Raw genomic sequence first — 21,640 nt, 5'->3', positions numbered from 1 at the left:
CCTTGCTCTATATGGGCCGTTAACTCTGGCCCTAGCCCTAGGCATCTGTCCAACACCCGGAGTTTCAGCCTCCCTCTTATTCTTACCCCTTTCTTTTTCGAGAGTTAAGAGCTCAGTGCGCTTTACCTCCTCCGCTATCTTTGTCTTCTCCACCAATTCCAAGAAAACTCGCTCCTTTTGTGGAGCTATCAATACCCTAAGGCTATCTCTTAGTCCTTCCTCAAACCTAACGCAACGCTCATAGTCCGTTGCCACCATTACTTTTGCATACCTACTAAGGCGTAGAAACTCCTCCTCATACTCCACCACCGGTTTGTTTCCTTGGGTCAAGTTCATGAACTTCTTCCTTCTAGCATCCATACAGCTTGCACCCACATACTTCCCTTGGAATACAGCTTTGAAAAACTCCCAAGTGACCCGCTCCGGTTGAGTGCCCTCTTTCATTGTCAACCACCACTGATAGGCTTCTTCCCTAAGCAGTGATACTGTTCCTTTTAACTTTTGTTTCGATGAATAGTCCAGGTCCTCCATTACTCTTTCAGTGGCCTCCAACCAATATTCTACCACGTTAGGAGCCACGCTAGCCACGCCCTTAAAGATCTCAGCCCTATTCGATCGAAGTCACTCCGGAATGGACCCCTGATTTCCAGTGCTGTTGTTGGGCCCAGTGACCCTTTCCAAAATCCTCAGCATTTCCTGTGACAATGCATCTTCTCCGCGGCCCAATCAGACAGTCCATTCCCAGCCATAGGTGAGGTCGAAGCCTCGTCTACTCCAACATTGGGCACATGGCTCGATGCCAATGATTCAACCCTAAAACTTCTGCGACCTCGGCCACGTATTATCTGAATTAGAAATTTTATGAAGTCTTAGTTAGTTTCAATAATTAACCCAATGTTTTATGGAAGTAATTAAAGAGAAGATTGTTTTCAAAAATCCTCTACAGTTCCAAGATCCTACGGGCTTTAGTTCCATTCTAAGAAAATCATCTAAAGTAGCCCTCTAACTATCTATTGTATAACAATTTAAACAAATTTAAGAGTAAAAGTACTTACTTGGTTAGACGTCAGAGACTTGGTGTGCTGCTCAGCAAGACTTCTTTTTTTCCAAAACATTGTGATTCAAAATATTTTTTAAGACACAAAAAGAAAACCAAGTAATAAAGCCCAATTCACAGACCGAGTTTTGAAACCTAGGCTCTGATACCATTAAATGTAACACCCCAAATTTGGCTCGGACATTATGGTCGAATTCGGCGTGTCATATTGAAGTGTTTTAGTGAAAATCGTGTTTTCATTGAAAGCTTTTCTTAAAATAGAAGAAAATCCTAACTAACCAAAAAAAAAACTCCTTTCAATCACTTGTTCAAAACATAGGATTTGATGACAATATGCCACTTTTCAAAATTTAGTTGCAAAAACGTAGAAAATACATACTATAGTTTAGGAAACCATGTTCAACTACTTATAATTACATCACATAAAAATAATAATCCAAATAATAAAAAAATGGAAGCCCTATTACAATCTGATTTGAAAAGTACTTAATAACATAGAAACTTATATGCTTTAGAAAGAAAACAAGTCCAAATTATCTTGCTAGCGGGCCACCCAGAGCTTCTCTGAACATCGAACCTTCTAATGACCATCGCCCAAAAATAAAATAAAAGAGGGGGTGAGTTTTTGCAAACTCAGTGTGTACAACCCTCAATGAAAAATAAGTATTCAAAGAAAAATCATCAAACATGCAATGCAATCCCATCCAAATTATCCATCCGCTGCACACCAGCTCCGTCCCCCGTCACACCATGTGGGGCTATAATATCGACCCACCCAGCTCACACACCAATGGTAGCCCGGTTGCGGAACTACCTTCTTTTACATATTGGGCTTTAAAAGCCGTCAGTGAATCCACGATTGTCAAGCAACCATGCGATCCTCATATACTTCCTCCGTTCCATAATTCCCACCCATATGCAACCTAAGCAGAATACCATATGTATGCATGTCACATCCATAAAACTCACATTCTACACCTAGGGGTATTTTGGTCATTTTTCCGTTAGGGGCATTTCGATAATTTTTGCTTAATTATGGTTTTCATTTACCTTGGCCCATTAACGAGTCTCGTGAGCTAATATGAACGAACACTATGCACCAGGTAGGATTCCAAAGAAGAGGAGGTGAGTCATTAAAACCGCTTAAGTACCAAGCTCTCCCTAAATCCAATCCTAGACACGTATATACCCGTTGCCACACCTTAACCCTTTAACTTGTCCACGGTCGCAATATATTAATTAAGTCTTATGTGGATATCATATACTAGGCCCAAACCCCCTTACAAAGCCCAAACAATTTCACATACCTGTATCTGGCCCATTAAGACCAATCATATTCATATGGCCCATTAGGCCCAAATCACCTATATGGCCCGTTAGGCCTAGTCACATTCATATTCATGCTCACATACAAGTTCCTATCACATAGTATCAACATTCAGCTTTTGCCTATTATGGGCCCAATAGCCCATTGGGCCCATTTAGCCCATTCTGGCCCATATGGCCAAATCAGAACCCAAGTCCACGAAATCGCCCATGGGCCTCAGGCAACCTATTGGTCTCATTCTTACGAGTGCTCACGCACTCGCAAGACTACCGTAACAAAACTTTTGACTTTTTGACATTTCAACTTTTCGGCTTTTCGGTATTTCGACTTTTGCCGATACATAATGTGTGTTCAGTGTATGTACACACCTGGTAAGCAAGCATGCTGCAATTCCTTTAGTCACCAACCTATAAACGATATCACCCTTCCATTAATTGCATTCTTAATACATATCCTTGCTAAAACCGAAACCTCACATTCACCTTACCTTGCGCGATTAGCCTATTCTTAAATCACTAACCACAATCAACTCCTAGATCTGCACCAATCTTAACTATTAAAACCAGAATAATAGGTGACTCGTATCTAACACAAGTCCCCTTACCTTAACTATGAACATTCGGCCACCTTAGCCAATGGGGGTGGAATACTTACCAAAACCGCAAACACCTAAAGAGCAATTCAGCAGAGAGCTAAGCCCAAGTTTTTCCCCTATTTTTATTTAAAAGCCCACCTACTTTCCAATCCTGATTCTTTTAATAATTAAATTTAAATTCCTCCACCACAAAACTCGAACCTAGAACTTCTCCAACATACCTAGACACTTCAAATTCCTTAAACCCTTAAAGCCAACATGTCATTTGTCATTTTCTTACTCACTTAAAAATTTTATGAGACCCATAGCCCAAAGCCCAATTCATCTAGGCCCAAAATTTGGGGCGGTAGAATCCGTGTTTTATTAAATTGATTTAAAAACGTGGAAGCTTTTTAAGTCGATGAAGTTTCAAACGCGTGTTTTAGAAAATAGAAATTGTTTTAAAAACTCGTATTTACCTAGACTAGTATTTTTAAAAATATATATAATCCATAACCCAATTAAAAATTAAAACCCACAAACGGCCTTATTACAAAATAAAAAACCCAAAAGTGAAATTTAGATTAAATAAAGTGAAATGCAAGACACAGCAGTCGTGTGGTCACCTCCAAGTCCCTCGCAGTACCAAATCGTCTAAGGCTTGGGATTACTTGTACAGTTGAAAAGAAAGGGTGAGTTTACAAAAACTCAGTGTGTAGCCCCCTATCAGTCAAACAGTAAACAGTGTATGCAATAACAGTCTGGGCCTGAGCCCTATTCAGTATCAGTACAGTCTGGGCCTTAACCCTGTACAGTAACAATGTGGGCCTCAGCCCAATACAGTATCAATACAGTGTAATGCAATTATGCATCTGACCTAAATCCAGCTAGCACACTACCCGTACCAACCAACACACCCTGTGGGGATGTAAATCGACCTACCCAACCAGCACACCAATATCGTAACAAAACTGCCAGTAATAATAATGCAGCATAGCTGCTAGAAACTGTAAATGTGGCAAGCCACCAGTAAAGTGAATGTGACATAGTCACTAGTACAGAACTTCCTCCATGTCAAAATCCCAACCCCATGCAGTATGTCATGTCATAAATATTACGTGTATGCAAAGTCATACTCCGTACAATCATATAAGTAAATCATAAGCACATCAGTTATACGGAATATAAGGGCATAATCGTCATTTTACCATACAGGGGTATTATGGTCATTTTACCTTATGGGGGTATTTCGATCATTTTACCCTATGGGGGTATTTCATTCATTTTACCTTATGGGGTATTACGGTTGTTTTACCATATGGGGGCATTTCGGCCAAACTTTACTACCTCCCTTGGCCATCAGTAAAAATAATCTTCATTAGCATAAGGAGGGATTCGAACCTCAGACCAATAGCATACTTCTCACGCCACTTACCACTAGGCTAGTAGGCTCTTTATTTCATATTTTACCGAATTTTGTTTAAGAGCCCTACTGACCAAAGACAGGGGTTTTATCCTCAAAAACCAAAATTTTTGTGGAAGCCAAGGCTTGAACCCATGATTTCCCAAACAATTCCAGAGCACACAACCACTAAGCCAAACCCTCAATTGTGTCATTTTCTTTCAAAACAGTTCAAATCGGTTTAAAACAATTCTTTTAGAATTTCAAAGTTTCGGAAGAAAACCAAATCCACAGCCGAGTTTTGCAACCTGGATCTGATACCACTAAATGTAACACCCCAAACACGGCCTAGACGTTACGGCCGAATCTGGAGTGTTACATCGAAGTGTTTTTTGAAAAATTGATCTTTTCGGTAAAAATCCTTTACTGAATTTAAATCCTTTTATTATTATTTAACAAAAGTTCTCGTCAAAACGTTTACCTTATTAACCATCAGTGTTTTCTTAAATTGATTTAAAAATGCGAAAGCTTTTTAAGTCGATGAAGTTTGAAACGCGTGTTTTAGAAAATAATAATTATTTTAAAAACTCGTCTTTACCTAGACTAGAAGTTTTAAATATATATATAATCCATAGCCCAATTAAAAATTAAAACCCACAAATGGCCTTATTACAAAATTAAAAACCCAAAAGTGAAATTTAAATTAATTAAAGTCAAATGCAAGACACAACGGTCGTGTGGCCACCTCCAAGTCCCTTGTAGCACCAAATCTTCTAAGGCTTGGGATTACCTGTACAATTGAAAAGGAAGGGTGAGTTTACAAAAACTCAGTGTGTAGCCACTATCCGTCAAACAGTAAACAGTGTATGCAATAACAGTCTGGGTCTGAGCCTTATTTAGTATCAGTACAGTCTGGGCCTTAGCCCTATATAGTAATAGTGTGGGCCTAAGCCCAATACAGTATCAGTACAATGTAATGCAACTATGCATCCCACCCAAATCCAGCCAGCACATCACCCTTACCAACAAACACACCATGTGGAGATGTAAATCGACCCACCCAGCAAGCACACCAATATTGTATCAAAACTGCTAGTAATAATAATGCAGTATAGCTACCAAAAATAGTAAATGTGGCAAGCCATTAGTAACAGTGAATTTGACATAGTCACCAGTACTGTACTTCCTCCATATCAAAATCCCAACCCCATGCAGTATGTCATGTCATAAATATTACGTGTATGCAAAGTCATACTCAGTACAATCATATCTGTAAATCATAAGCACATCATCCATACGGAACATAAGGGCATAATCGTCATTTTATCATACAGGGGTATTACGGTCATTTTACCTTATGGGGTATTTCAGTCATTTTACCCTATAGGGGTATTTTTATCATTTTACCCTATGGGGGTATTTCAGTCATTTTACCCTATGGGGCATTTCGGTCAAACTTTACTACCTCCCATGGCCATCAGTAAAAATAATCTCCATTTGTACAAGTAGGTATTCGAACCTCAGACCAATAGCATACTCCACACGCCACTTACCACTAGGCTAGTAGGCTCTTTATGTCATACTTTTTCTAAATTTTGTTTAAGAGCCCTACTGACCAGAGATAGGGGTTTTATCCTTAAAAACCAAAATTTTTGTGGAAGCCAAGGCTTGAACCCATGACTTCCCAGACACTTCTAGAGCACACAACCACTAAGCCAAACCCTCAATTGTGTCACTTTCTTGCACAACCAAATATTTATGAGTAGCTTCCCAACTGCTCCCATGCTCAAAACCTAATACTTCTAGGCCCAAATTCGGGGCGTTACAGTTCTGTAAAGAAATTTTACCGTTTAAATGCTTAATTCAGTAATAAGGATTAAAAAGCGTAATGCGTAAAAGTTGAGTTCTATTATTTAAAAGTATTAAATAGCTATGGTTTATTAATATGGAAGTCCTTATAATGTTATTTGACCATGATTAAGGTTAGTGGACATTCATGTCCATGAATTACATGATATATTAAGTTTTATTAGAAGGATATATTAGTAAGTTTGTTATTAAGTTATAACAATAAAACAAAATACCAACATTTCCTTTAAGAGAAAAGAAACCATTTTTGAGCTTTTAGGTTTCGACAACTTCAATATTTGATTAAGGTACGATTTTTGATTTGTTTTTAATGATTTCTACGTTTTTGAGCTCGTTGCAGCTTAATCTAGATAGCCCGTACCTTCTTATTTGAAACTGTTATAGATTTTGAGATATTCCATTGTTGAATACTTGAGTATTTTGAAATTTCTTGTTAGATTATTGATGGTTGTTAATAGATATACAAGTTTTATAAAATGATTTTTGACAAAAATGAGAATTAGGGATTAAATTGTGAAAGATAGAAATGTTGTGGTGGAAAATGTGAATAAAATGAAATTATAGGCTACTATGAGGTTATGTGAAATTCGGCTATACATGGGTTAAGGGTAAATTGCATCAATTTGCTATTTTGTGTAAAAAGGACTAAATTGCAAAATAGTCTATAGTATAGGGGAAAATGTGTAATTTGCCAAATATATGTGAATTGTATTAAATAGTTACTAAAAATATTAAATTTGATAATATGTAGATCAAGATAAACAATCATCAGAATTAGATTGGGGGAAACAAAAGGTAGTATAGTAGACGACGGTTATACGAGCAAATACGAGATAAGTTCGTATAATTAGTATCGAACTTTTCTATACTTGTAATGATTGAAATGAATATGTATAATTGAAATACTTGAGGTATGAAATCTTTATTAGTATAATGTATATGTTACCGAGCTTTATTTGAACTGTATGAATTCATTGGAGACGAGTGACATGATACTGAGGTTACCGTTTTTGTCGAGCTCCTGCATTTGTTGCAGACTCACCACAGCTCGTATGAGCTTACCGATATATCAGCTCGAAAGAGCTTACTATTTTCAGCTCATTGGAACTTACCGTTTCAGCTCGTATGAGCTTACTGTTTAGCTTTAAAGAGCTTACTGTTTCAGCTCAATAGAGTTATTGCTTATTTGCTCAAAAGGAGCTTACCGACCATGACTCAAAAGAGCATGTATGATGATGAATTGACGGATTACTGACATTGGTCACTTGACTATCCTTTGAAGTTCTAATAGGTTCAACAGGCCTAAATAATGTTATACAGAAGAGTTACTATTTAGAAAGGTTATTAATGTGATGCATGATATATGAATTTGGAATGATGATAAACATTGTATTAATGGATGATTTCATGTATGTTTACAATTACTTATATTGGATGAATACTTGTGATTAGGTATTGGTTAATTGAACTGGTTGCATATTTGTATTTCTTTGATTATATATAAATGGTAAGTTTAATTCTGAATTATACAGGCTTACTAAGCTTTAAAGCTTACTCATTTCGGACAATTCAGAGTTGCACATCACACTATCCAAATTTCGATCGGTACTTTTGATCTTGTGGATATCTGTAAATATGGCATGTATAGGCTAGTTTGAAAGATGATATTTATGTTTCTTGATATTATAATTTTGGCATATTTTTGTGTATAAGTTAAGCCATGTAATTTGGCTTCTTTTGATGTGCTTTGGTTGAATTGAAGTGTTCAATTATGGTGTATTTTGGCAAGATAAAATGGAATGGAATTATGCTAGTGAAGTATTGTTATATTGGTGTTAGATGAATGGTTTATGCATGTGGATAAATAGGTATTGGAAATGTAAATGTTAAGTTTTGGTATGCTTATAATGTGTATTGAAATGGTTATTTTGATTGTCAATTGAGTTGCATAAATGTGGTTAATTATGCTCATAAATGTTTGTGTTTTTAGGGTGGAAAAATGGCTTTGCAAATAGCCTATTTTTGTCCACACTGGTAGGGACAAGGGCATGTGTCTCGACCCCTGGGGTACCCTTTTGAATTAAAGTCAGTATACCCTACAGGTTTAGCACGGCCTAGACACACGTGCATGTCTACTACCCGTACATGGTACACGGGCTGGTACATGGGCGTGTGGCCGGCCGTGTGACCCAAGTCAGTAACTTCCCTAATTTTCCCACAGCCTAGTACACAGGCGTGTCCTCGGCTGTGTGGTGCAAGTCAGTATGTATGCCCTGTTTTCACACCATTTAAGACATAGGCGTGTCTACTAGCCGTGTGAGGTACACAGCCTGTTCACACGAGCATGTGACATTTGAAAAGTTGAAATTTTTATAAGTTTCTGAAATTTTTAATAAGTAACAATTTAGTCCCGAATGTATGTTTTAAGCTTTGTATGCTTGATTTAGGTACATGTTGAATGTGAATTAATGATATTGACTGAATTCTAATTTATTTTGGATAAATAATTGTTCTAAATTAAGTTACAAGTCTGGTAATGCCTCTTAACCTATTTCGGCGATGGTTACGAGTTAGGAGTGTTACATGGAGAGCCATCAGCAAAGGAGCAAAGCGAAGAAGCGAATGAGCCTCATTGGTCAGAGTCTTGTTTTGGGTTTATTCTTTCTTTTCTTTGATTTAATCTAAAAATGTTTGCTATGTGTTCTTTGTTCTTGTTTAAAACAATGTTAGCTTAATTTGATTTAAGCTAAGATGATTGCTTAAATAATATTTATTTGATTCATGCTTAAAATGTTTGAGCCTCAATCGATCATGTTTTCAATTAAAATCAAGTTTTTATTTCATTCATATGTGATTGAAATGCACCTAATTTAGCTGAGTGATCCTAACCAGATGACGGCTGGTGGACACATAATTGAAATGTGCATGCTCAATTTAGATCCTAACCCGATCAAATTGCAAGTTACATAAAAACTCTAACCAAGCTCTGTTATCTGCATAGTTTTTAGATTTGTGTGATTAAATTGTTTCAAACCAAACACGTCCCTGTTACCTAACAAGAATGCTAAGAAACCATTTGTAAATAAGGATTAGTAATGTGACAGCCCAAAATTGACCCTAGCCGGGAAGTGGTTTCGGGACCGCTAAACCGAGTCACCGAAAGGTTTGAATGTGATGTTTATTGTCTAGAATATGTAATCATGAATGTGTAAAAATTTCAAGCTTCGATTTAGTCGATTGCATGTGAATTTAGTCAATAGGACTTATATGAGAAAATTTAAAAATGTGATAGGTCAATGCATGAGGACCTATTAGTGCATGTGGAAGAAAAAAGGGGACTTGCATGTCAAATTCCCCCTCTCTAATATGTAGTGGCCGGCCATGCTACAGGTGGAAACATGTCTCCAACATGTTATGCTAGTGATGCATGTTAAGAAAAATAAAATAAAAAGCATGGTGATTAAAAAATGAAAGGAAGGGTGATGGAAAAAAAAATAACATGGTCTCACCCCCCCTTTGTTGCCGTGAATTGAAGAAAGAAAAAAAAAGAGTTCATTCTTGAACATCCTTGGCCGAATAGAGGAAAGAAAGGAGGGGGAAAAAGGCTTGAGAAAATCGGCTATGGTGGTTGCTAGACTAAGGTATGTTTGATGTTGTCTTTGAGATGCATGCATGTTTTAAATAGCCCATGTTTAAACCTTGAATCTTGTTGATAACATGAGCAATCGGTCATGAGAAAGGGTTCAAGGAATGGTTGTTGTTCATGTTATTTGGATGAGAAATGGTGAGTTTTGTTGGTTCATGTTAAAGTTAGGTGAATGATGATAGAGGAGTGTTTGAACTATAAAAAAAATAAATCGGCTACCTTGTTATGAGCTAGGGCCGAATGTGGGTTTGGTTGTGTTTGAATATTACATGCTTGGTAGAATGGTGGATGAAGGTGCCGAATGTATGTTGGATTGATAGAGTCTCCAAATTGATTTTATGTGTGTATGCATGACCGAATATACGTGGTCACATGAGTAAGGAAATGAGTTATTTGATATGTGGTAAAAGTTAAGTACTAAATCGAAGGTTGCTAAAATTGCCATTTCTTAGCCGAATATGTGCTTGATCAATGAAGGAATTGTTGAAGAACATAGGTGAACTTGGTGAGGGAAATCGGCCTAGTGTATAAATGATATGAAGATTTTAGGAAATTGTTTTGGTTAGGTGTATGTATGATTAAGTATATTCGGCAATATACTTAAAGTGGGTACATGATATTACATTATAATTATTGAGCTTGAGTATATGGATATGTGTATATGTGGTCATATAATGACATCTTGGTTTGAAAATTTAATGATGTGTGATTGCCGAATGTGATAAATAAATTCATGTTATTGAGTTAAATATTGAATACTCTTATTTGTATTATTTAAGCTCAAGAACCTAAAGAAGAGGCGTCCAACAAGGGGAAATCGAAGGTCATCGAGTAGCCGACTCGGAATTATTTTACCCAACATAAAGTAAGTCATTAAGCATGTAGTGGGTAGTATTTCAAATGGTCATAATGTGTATGTATTGATGCTGATTGGAATGAATAAATATACATATATATATGCATGTACGTATGTGATGATGAAATTGTTGAATGAATGAAAAGAGGTAAGATGTACTGAGTTGTTGATCTCGGCACTAAACGTGCGGGATAACCATTTATGACCATGAGATGGGCGCTAAGTGCGCGGGATTAAATTGTACAGCACTAAGGGTGCGATTTGACTATGTTGCACTCAGTGTGCAAAATGAATATGATGCACTAAGTGTGCGAATTGACCATGCGGCACTAAGTGTGCGGGTCTGACTATGTAGCACTAAGTGTGCGATTTGATTACGTGGCACTAAGTGTGCGAGTTGATTATATAGCACTGAGTGTGCGGGCTCAATATACATTCGTGAATTATTATGGACACTATGTGTGCGACACTATTGAGTCGATCGCGGACAGCGGGTCGGGTAAGTGTCTTGAGTACGTGGCTAATAGGTGCTATGCTTATACTTGGTGTTGAGCTCGGTAAGTTCGAACCTATGTGACAAATATACTTGAAGTCACGTACATAAGTTTTATCGTAGGATGGGTGAAAGGTCGTATAGTCGTTTGATTGTAACGAAAATAAATCGATTTATGAAATTGCTTCAATGTCCTATTGATGAGTATATAGAATGTGAATGCATGAATTGATATGAAATTGAATTGATAAGTTGGATGAACTATGGTATGGTTCGGTATGGATGGAGTAAATAGTCTCGTTCCATTTTGTTTCCTCTTGTGATAATGTTGTTGATAGATGGTAGTGCATTGCTTATGACTTACTGAGTTATAAACTCACTCGATGTTTCCTTGTCACCCACTATAGGTTGCTTGGACTCATCTATTTTTGCGGGGTCGGGCCGTCATTGAAGTCATCACACCGGATAGCAAGTTTTGGTACTTTCTTCTTAGTGTGTTTAGAAGATCATTTTGGCATGTATAAGCTAGTACGTTGTGTTTGAATTATGGCATGTAAACTTTAAGCCATGCGAAAATGGCACGAATGTTCGATTGAATTGGATCAAGGGTAGGCATGAAATGGACCTAGTTACTTTCGTAACAGATGCTGGCAGCAGCAGTGTCATGAGATTGAAAAATCACTAAAAATAGTGGGAGTGGAATTAATTGATGAATAAATTATGTAATCGAAGCTCGATGAGTCTGCTTTCATGAGGAAGTAACGAAAAGATCATATGGGCAGTATATTAAGAGATAATCAGATTTTAGTGGGACAGGGCCAGAACGGTTTCTGGATTCCCTGCTCCGACTTTGGAAATTCATTATAAATTAACCAGAGATAATTAGGGGTCGTACCATATATGTGCAGATTCCTCTCTGAGTCTAGTTTTCATAGAAACAAACGGAAACAGTATTGAAGCCCCGTGCAGGGAGATATCCCAGTCGTAATGGGCAAAGGTCAGTGTAGTCGACCCCTGCAACTTGGGGGAATTTGACTAATAAACTGTACTAATTGGCCCAACCAAAAATTCTAGAAAAAAATACATAGATGGGCACATGAGTCTAGTTTCTTGGAAAAATTACTAAACTGATTTTCGAGTTACGAAACTCAAGATATGATTTTTAAAGCGGCTAGTACACAGATTGGGCAGTGTCTGGAAAATAAATTTTGTAAGGGGTTAAAGCCAGTTAACACCTCGTGTTCGACTCCGGTGTCGGTTTCGGGTTCGGGGTGTTACATTTTATTGGTATCAGAGCTATGGTTTAGTCGGTTCTAGGACTACCATAGCACCTATGAGTCTAGCTATACATGCCATAATGTTAATGTTTAAAAGGGTGATGACTTCTGACGGTTGAAATGTTTTTGTCTTGATTAGTAAATGGATCCCGGTGAAGAAAGAACCCTAGCGGATGACGTTGAGAGCGTAGCGGCTGCTCCTGCACAAGGGACGCCGCCTGTTGAACCTCAGTCATCTGCGAATAATCAAGGTGAGGGGGCTAAACAAGCCTTCTTTACCATGATGAATGAGTGGGTCGCGCAATATGCCCGAGCCAACCCGGCTGTCCAACAATTCCCAAATTTGAATAATCCACCCCAAGAGCCTGTAAGGCCATCAGTCACTGATCCTGTGAGGCTGAGTAAGCCACCTGTAGACTTGATTAGGAAGCGTGGGGCCGAGGAGTTCAAGGCCATAGTAACTGATGACGCCGAAAGGGCCGAGTTCTGGCTTGATAACACCATTCGGGTGTTCGATGAATTGTCATGCACACCCGATGAATGTCTAAAATGTGCTGTATCTTTGTTGCGAGACTCAGCCTACTATTGGTGGAGGACCTTGATTTCCATAGTCCCGAACGAGCGAGTAACTTGGGACTTCTTTCAAACGGAATTCCGGAAGAAATTTATTAGCCAACGGTTCATTGACCAGAAGCGTAAGGAGTTCTTGGAACTCAAGCAAGGCCGTATGACTGTATCTGAATACGAACATGAATTCGTAAGACTTAGTAGGTATGCCCGGGAGTGTGTAGCTGATGAGGTTGCTATGTGCAAAAGATTCGAGGAAGGATTGAATGAAGATTTAAAGCTAATAACGGGTATTTTGGAAATAAAGGAATTCGTAACACTAGTCGAACGAGCCTGCAAGGCGGAGGAACTTGGAAAGGAGAAGAGGAAGGCTGAATTTGAAGCTAGAGATTATCGTAAAAGATCGACGGGTAAAGCTCCGTTCTCAGCTGTGAAGAAGTTCAGGGAGGACATTAATAAGTCGAGGGCGACTGCGGGAATTTCCATCAGGGCAAGACCATCGATGGGCTCCCGAGCTACTTCGGTAGCTAGTGTGGGCAATAATCGTCACGAGAAACCTGAATGTCCCCAATGTGGAAGACGACACCTAGGTGAATGTTGGGGCAAGTCTACTAACAGGGCCTGTTACGGATGCGGTTCGAAGGACCACTTCATTAGAGATTGCACGGAGCTGGATGAGAAGAATAAGATTCAAGGTGCAAGACCTAGTGGAGTGACATCTAGAGGTAGACCACCGAGAATATTAGGAGGCAGGGGTGGTAGTCAGAGGGGGGCCTCTGATACGGCCGATCGCGCCGAGAACCGTACTCCTGCTAGAGCATATGCCATTCGCGCACGAGAGGAGGCATCCTCCCCCGACGTCATCACTGGTACCTTCACTCTCTTTGATACTAATGTGATTGCATTGATTGACCCTGGTTCTACTCATTCATATGTATGCGAAACCTTAGCAACCAGTAAGACTCTACCTGTTGAGTCTACTGAGCTCGTAATTCGAGTATCAAACCCTTTGGGTCAATGCGTACTTGTTGATAAAGTGTGTAAGAGATGCCCTCTAATAATCCGAGAATCCTGTTTTCCGGCTGATTTGATGCTTTTGCCGTTCGACGAGTTTGATGTTATTCTTGGTTTGGATTGGTTAACCGCGCATGATGCGGTTGTGAATTGCAAAAGCAAGACTATCAATTTGAGGTGCGCAAATAACGAGATAATCCGAGTTGAGTCTGCGGACTTAAGGGGGTTGCCAGCTGTAATATCAGCAATGTTGGCCCAGAAATATGTAAGGAAAGGGTGCGAAGCATACCTCGCGTATGTACTTGATGACAAGGAGTTAGAAAAGAAACCCGAATCGGTGCCGGTGGTCTGTGAATACCCGGATGTTTTTCCTGAAGAGTTACCGGGTTTGCCACCTGTTCGGGAGGTAGAGTTTGGTATTGAGCTTGTACCTGGAACTACACCTATTTCGATCGCTCCATATCGTATGGCACTAACCGAGTTAAAAGAGTTGAAAGCTCAGTTGCAAGACTTGACGGATAGAGGTTTCGCTCGACCGAGTTTCTCACCTTGGGGTGCACCAGTATTGTTCGTGAAAAAGAAGGACGGAACCATGAGGTTGTGCATTGATTATCGTCAACTGAATAAAGTGACGATAAAGAATAAATATCCGTTGCCGCGTATTGATGATCTGTTCGATCAATTAAAGGGGGCATCGGTGTTTTCAAAGATAGATTTGAGATCGGGTTATTATCAGTTGCGGATTCGAGATTCGGACGTACCCAAAACTGCTTTCAGAACGAGGTACGGTCACTATGAGTTCTTAGTGATGCCGTTTGGGCTCACTAATGCCCCTGCGGTGTTTATGGATTTGATGAATCGGATCTTTAGGCCGTATTTGGATTGGTTCGTAGTTGTGTTTATTGATGACATCTTGGTCTATTCAAGAGATGAGGCCGAACATGCTGAGCATCTGAGGCTAGTGTTGCAAATTTTGCGGGATAAGCAGTTATATGCTAAGTTCAGTAAGTGTGAGTTCTGGCTAAGAGAGGTTAGCTTCTTGGGTCATGTGGTATCCGCATCGGGTATTCGGGTTGACCCGAGCAAAATTTCAGCCATACTTAACTGGAAGCCTCCGAGAAATGTTACCGAAGTCCGAAGCTTTCTAGGGCTCGCCGGTTATTACCGACGATTTGTCAAAGGTTTCTCGATGATAGCCACACCAATGACGAAGCTACTTCAGAAGGATGTTAAGTTCGAATGGACGGAGAAATGTCAGAAAAGCTTCGATCAACTGAAAACTCATCTGACTGAAGCTCCAATTTTGGTACAACCCGAATCGGGTAAAGAGTTTGTCGTTTATAGTGACGCATCCCTACTCGGGTTGGGTTGCGTATTGATGCAAGAAGGTCGAGTTGTGGCCTATGCGTCGAGACAATTGAAGCCACACGAGAGAAATTATCCGACCCATGATCTCGAACTAGCCGCCATTGTGTTTGCATTGAAAATATGGCGACATTATTTGTTTGGCGAGAAGTGCCATGTGTTTTCGGATCACAAAAGTCTCAAATATTTGATGACTCAACGGGACTTGAATCTGCGACAAAGACGTTGGCTTGAATTGTTGAAAGATTACGAGCTTGTCATTGATTACCACCCGGGAAAGGCTAATGTGGTTGCGGACGCCTTAAGCCGGAAATCACTGTTTTCTTTGCAAGCGATGAATGTACACTTGTCTGTTCTACCTGACAATGTGTTAGTAGCTGAATTAAAAGCCAAACCATTATTGACTCATCAAATTCGTGAAGCTCAGAAAGTCGATGATGAATTGGTTGCAAAACGAGCTGAGTGTGTTCCGAACAAGGAATCAGAGTTTCAGATTGATGATGATGGTTGTTTGAGGTTTAGAAGTCGTTTGTGCGTTCCAAGGAATTCAGAACTCATTCCGATGATCCTGAACGAAGCCCATTGTAGCCGAATGTCAATTCACCCGGGGAGCACGAAAATGTACAACGACTTGAAACGTCGGTTTTGGTGGCATGGTATGAAGCGAGACATCTCTGACTTTGTTTCGAGATGTTTAATATGTCAACAAGTGAAAGCGGAACATCAAGTGCCTTCAGGGTTACTTCAGCCGATCATGATACCCGAGTGGAAATGGGACCGAGTCACAATGGACTTTGTGTCCGGACTGCCATTGTCCGCAAGTAAGAAGGATGTGATTTGGGTTGTTGTTGATAGGCTGACTAAGTCGGCTCACTTTATCCCCGTGCGTACGGATTTTTCATTGGATAAACTAGCCGAATTGTATGTTACTCAGATTGTGAGATTACATGGAGTACCTATTTCTATCGTGTCGGATAGAGATCCGAGATTCACCTCGCGATTTTGGAAGAAATTGCAAGAAGCTCTGGGTACCAAGCTGCATTTTAGCACGTCTTTTCATCCCCAAACCGATGGTCAATCCGAGCGGATAATTCAGATACTCGAGGACATGCTGAGATGCTGCATCATTGAGTTTAGTGGTTCATGGGAACGGTATGTACCTTTGATTGAATTCGCTTACAACAATAGTTTTCAATCAAGTATTAAGATGGCACCTTACGAGGCTTTGTACGGTCGTAAATGCCGTACACCATTGTTTTGGACCGAGCTCAGTGAAAGTAAAATTTTCGGAGTTGATTTGATTAAAGATGCCGAACAGAAAGTAAAAGTAATCCGTGAAAGTTTGAAGGCAGCCACAGATCGTCAGAAATCGTATGCGGATCTGAAACGGAAGGACATTGAATATCAGGTGGGAGATAAAGTGTTCCTTAAAGTTTCGCCTTGGAAAAAGGTACTTAGGTTTGGCCGTAAGGGCAAGTTGAGCCCGAGATTCATTGGGCCGTACGAAATCTCCGAACGAGTGGGGCCAGTTGCGTATAGATTGATTTTGCCCCCTGAGCTTGAAAAGATTCACGATGTCTTTCATGTTTCGATGCTTCGACGCTATCGATCTGATCCGTCGCATATAATTAGCCCATCAGAGGTTGAAATTCAAGCCGATATGAGTTATGAAGAAGAACCGATACGTATCCTAGCTCGTGAGGTGAAAGAGTTGCGAAACAAAGGGGTTCCGTTGGTTAAGGTGTTGTGGCTCAAACACGGGATCGAGGAAGCAACTTGGGAACCCGAGAGCTCGATGAAAGAACGATATCCAAACCTATTTACTGGTAAGATTTTCGAGGACGAAAATTTCTTAAGTGGGGGAGAGTTGTGATAGCCCAAAATTGACCCTAGCCGGGAAGTGGTTTCGGGACCGCTAAACCGAGTCACCGAAAGGTTTGAATGTGATGTTTATTGTCTAGAATATGTAATCATGAATGTGTAAAAATTTCAAGCTTCGATTTAGTCGATTGCATGTGAATTTAGTCAATAGGACTTATATGAGAAAATTTAAAAATGTGATAGGTCAATGCATGAGGACCTATTAGTGCATGTGGAAGAAAAAAGGGGACTTGCATGTCAAATTCCCCCTCTCTAATATGTAGTGGCCGGCCATGCTACAGGTGGAAACATGTCTCCAACATGTTATGCTAGTGATGCATGTTAAGAAAAATAAAATAATAAGCATGGTGATTAAAAAATGAAAGGAAGGGTGATGGAAAAAAAAAATAACATGGTCTCACCCCCCCTTTGTTGCCCTGAATTGAAGAAAGAAAAAAAAAGAGTTCATTCTTGAACATCCTTGGCCGAATAGAGGAAAGAAAGGAGGGGGAAAAAGGCTTGAGAAAATCGGCTATGGTGGTTGCTAGACTAAGGTATGTTTGATGTTGTCTTTGAGATGCATGCATGTTTTAAATAGCCCATGTTTAAACCTTGAATCTTGTTGATAACATGAGCAATCGGTCATGAGAAAAGGTTCAAGGAATGGTTGTTGTTCATGTTATTTGGATGAGAAATGGTGAGTTTTGTTGGTTCATGTTAAAGTTAGGTGAATGATGATAGAGGAGTGTTTGAACTATAAAAAAATAAATCGGCTACCTTGTTATGAGCTAGGGCCGAATGTGGGTTTGGTTGTGTTTGAATATTACATGCTTGGTAGAATGGTGGATGAAGGTGCCGAATGTATGTTGGATTGATAGAGTCTCCAAATTGATTTTATGTGTGTATGCATGACCGAATATACGTGGTCACATGAGTAAGGAAATGAGTTATTTGATATGTGGTAAAGGTTAAGTACTAAATCGAAGGTTGCTAAAATTGCCATTTCTTAGCCGAATATGTGCTTGATCAATGAAGGAATTGTTGAAGAACATAGGTGAACTTGGTGAGGGCAATCGGCCTAGTGTATAAATGATATGAAGATTTTAGGAAATTGTTTTGGTTAGGTGTATGTATGATTAAGTATATTCGGCAATATACTTAAAGTGGGTACATGATATTACATTATAATTATTGAGCTTGAGTATATGGATATGTGTATATGTGGTCATATAATGATATCTTGGTTTGAAAATTTAATGATGTGTGATTGCCGAATGTGATAAATAAATTCATGTTATTGAGTTAAATATTGAATACTCTTATTTGTATTATTTAAGCTCAAGAACCTAAAGAAGAGGCGTCCAACAAGGGGAAATCGAAGGTCATCGAGTAGCCGACTCGGAATTATTTTACCCAACATAAAGTAAGTCATTAAGCATGTAGTGGGTAGTATTTCAAATGGTCATAATGTGTATGTATTGATGCTGATTGGAATGAATAAATATACATATATATATGCATGTACGTATGTGATGATGAAATTGTTGAATGAATGAAAAGAGGTAAGATGTACTGAGTTGTTGATCTCGGCACTAAACGTGCGGGATAACCATTTATGACCATGAGATGGGCGCTAAGTGCGCGGGATTAAATTGTACAGCACTAAGGGTGCGATTTGACTATGTTGCACTCAGTGTGCGAAATGAATATGATGCACTAAGTGTGCGAATTGACCATGCGGCACTAAGTGTGCGAGTCTGACTATGTAGCACTAAGTGTGCGATTTGATTACGTGGCACTAAGTGTGCGAGTTGATTATATAGCACTGAGTGTGCGGGCTCAATATACATTCGTGAATTATTATGGACACTATATGTGCGACACTATTGAGTCGATCGCGGACAGCGGGTCGGGTAAGTGTCTTGAGTACGTGGCTAATAGGTGCTATGCTTATACTTGGTGTTGAGCTCGGTAAGTTCGAACCTATGTGACAAATATACTTGAAGTCACGTACATAAGTTTTATCGTAGGATGGGTGAAAGGTCGTATAGTCGTTTAATTGTAACGAAAATAAATCGATTTATGAAATTGCTTCAATGTCCTATTGATGAGTATATAGAATGTGAATGCATGAATTGATATGAAATTGAATTGATAAGTTGGATGAACTATGGTATGGTTCGGTATGGATGGAGTAAATTGTCTCGTTCCATTTTGTTTCCTCTTGTGATAATGTTGTTGATAGATGGTAGTGCATTGCTTATGACTTACTGAGTTATAAATTCACTCGATGTTTCCTTGTCACCCACTATAGGTTGCTTGGACTCATCTATTTTTGCGGGGTCGGGCCGTCATTGAAGTCATCACACCGGATAGCAAGTTTTGGTACTTTCTTCTTAGTGTGTTTAGAAGATCATTTTGGCATGTATAAGCTAGTACGTTGTGTTTGAATTATGGCATGTAAACTTTAAGCCATGCGAAAATGGCACGAATGTTCGATTGAATTGGATCAAGGGTAGGCATGAAATGGACCTAGTTACTTTCGTAACAGATGCTGGCAGCAGCAGTGTCATGAGATTGAAAAATCACTAAAAATATTGGGAGTGGAATTAATTGATGAATAAATTATGTAATCGAAGCTCGATGAGTCTGCTTTCATGAGGAAGTAACGAAAAGATCATATGGGCAGTATATTAAGAGATAATCAGATTTTAGTGGGACAGGGCCAGAACGGTTTCTGGATTCCCTGCTCCGACTTTGGAAATTCATTATAAATTAACCAGAGATAATTAGGGGTCGTACCATATATGTGCAGATTCCTCTCTGAGTCTAGTTTTCATAGAAACAAACGGCAACAGTATTGAAGCCCCGTGCAGGGAGATATCCCAGTCGTAATGGGCAAAGGTCAGTGTAGTCGACCCCTGCAGTTTGGGGGACTTTGACTAATAAACTGTACTAATTGGCCCAACCAAAAATTCTAGAAAAAAATACATAGATGGGCACATGAGTCTAGCTTCTGGGAAAAATTACGAAACTGATTTTCGAGTTACGAAACTCAAGATATGATTTTTAAAGTGGCTAGTACACAGATTGGGCAGTGTCTGGAAAATAAATTTTGTAAGGGGTTAAAGCCAGTTAACACCTCGTGTTCGACTCCGGTGTCGGTTTCGGGTTCGGGGTGTTACAAGTAAAATGTGTATTTACTAAGTAAAATATTCTAAAAGGACCTAATGTGGTTTCCAAACTCATGAAAGATTGAGTTGCCATGGATTAATTTCCCAAATGTTATTAAGCATGTTGATAATAAATTGAGTTTAATTAAAGTAATTGTCCTAGTTTATTTATGTTATAATTGTTGCAAATTGTGTTTAATTTTGCTAAAATCTACTTCATTCATATAGTTTGCATACTTAGGATAATTTTCTTTAGGGATCATTGCATTTAGTTTAATATATTCAATTTTTATCATCACTTCTCAACCATATTGTGTGTTTATTTACCAAGTTATTAGTATAATTTTACAATTATAGCTTAATTTGATTTAAGCTAAGATGATTGCTTAAATAATATTTATTTGATTCATGCTTAAAATGTTTGAGCCTCAATCGATCATGTTTTCAATTAAAATCAAGTTTTTATTTCATTCATATGTGATTGAAATGCACCTAATTTAGCTGAGTGATCCTAACCAGATGACGGCTGGTGGACACATAATTGAAATGTGCATGCTCAATTTAGATCCTAACCCGATCAAATTGCAAGTTACATAAAAACTCTAACCAAGCTCTGTTATCTGCATAGTTTTTAGATTTGTGTGATTAAATTGTTTCAAACCAAACACGTCCCTGTTACCTAACAAGAATGCTAAGAAACCATTTGTAAATAAGGATTAGTAAAATGTATATTTACTAAGTAAAATATTCTAAAAGGACCTAATGTGGTTTCCAAACTCATGAAAGATTGAGTTGCCATGGATTAATTTCCCAAATGTTATTAAGCATGTTGATAATAAATTGAGTTTAATTAAAGTAATTGTCCTAGTTTATTTATGTTATAATTGTTGCAAATTGTGTTTAATTTTGCTAAAATCTACTTCATTCATATAGTTTGCATACTTAGGATAATTTTCTTTAGGGATCATTGCATTTAGTTTAATATATTCAATTTTTATCATCACTTCTCAACCATATTGTGTGTTTATTTACCAAGTTATTAGTATAATTTTACAATTAAGTGGTTTAATATAAATACAATCTCTGTGGAGATGATAACTCGATACTTACTTATTACTTAATAACAACTGTGTACACATGCACAAACCTACGCGTTACAT

This window comes from Gossypium hirsutum, chromosome A12, assembly GCF_007990345.1.
Source record: "Gossypium hirsutum isolate 1008001.06 chromosome A12, Gossypium_hirsutum_v2.1, whole genome shotgun sequence".
Classification (NCBI taxonomy): domain Eukaryota; kingdom Viridiplantae; phylum Streptophyta; class Magnoliopsida; order Malvales; family Malvaceae; genus Gossypium; species Gossypium hirsutum.
This window is presented reverse-complemented; position numbering follows the sequence as displayed.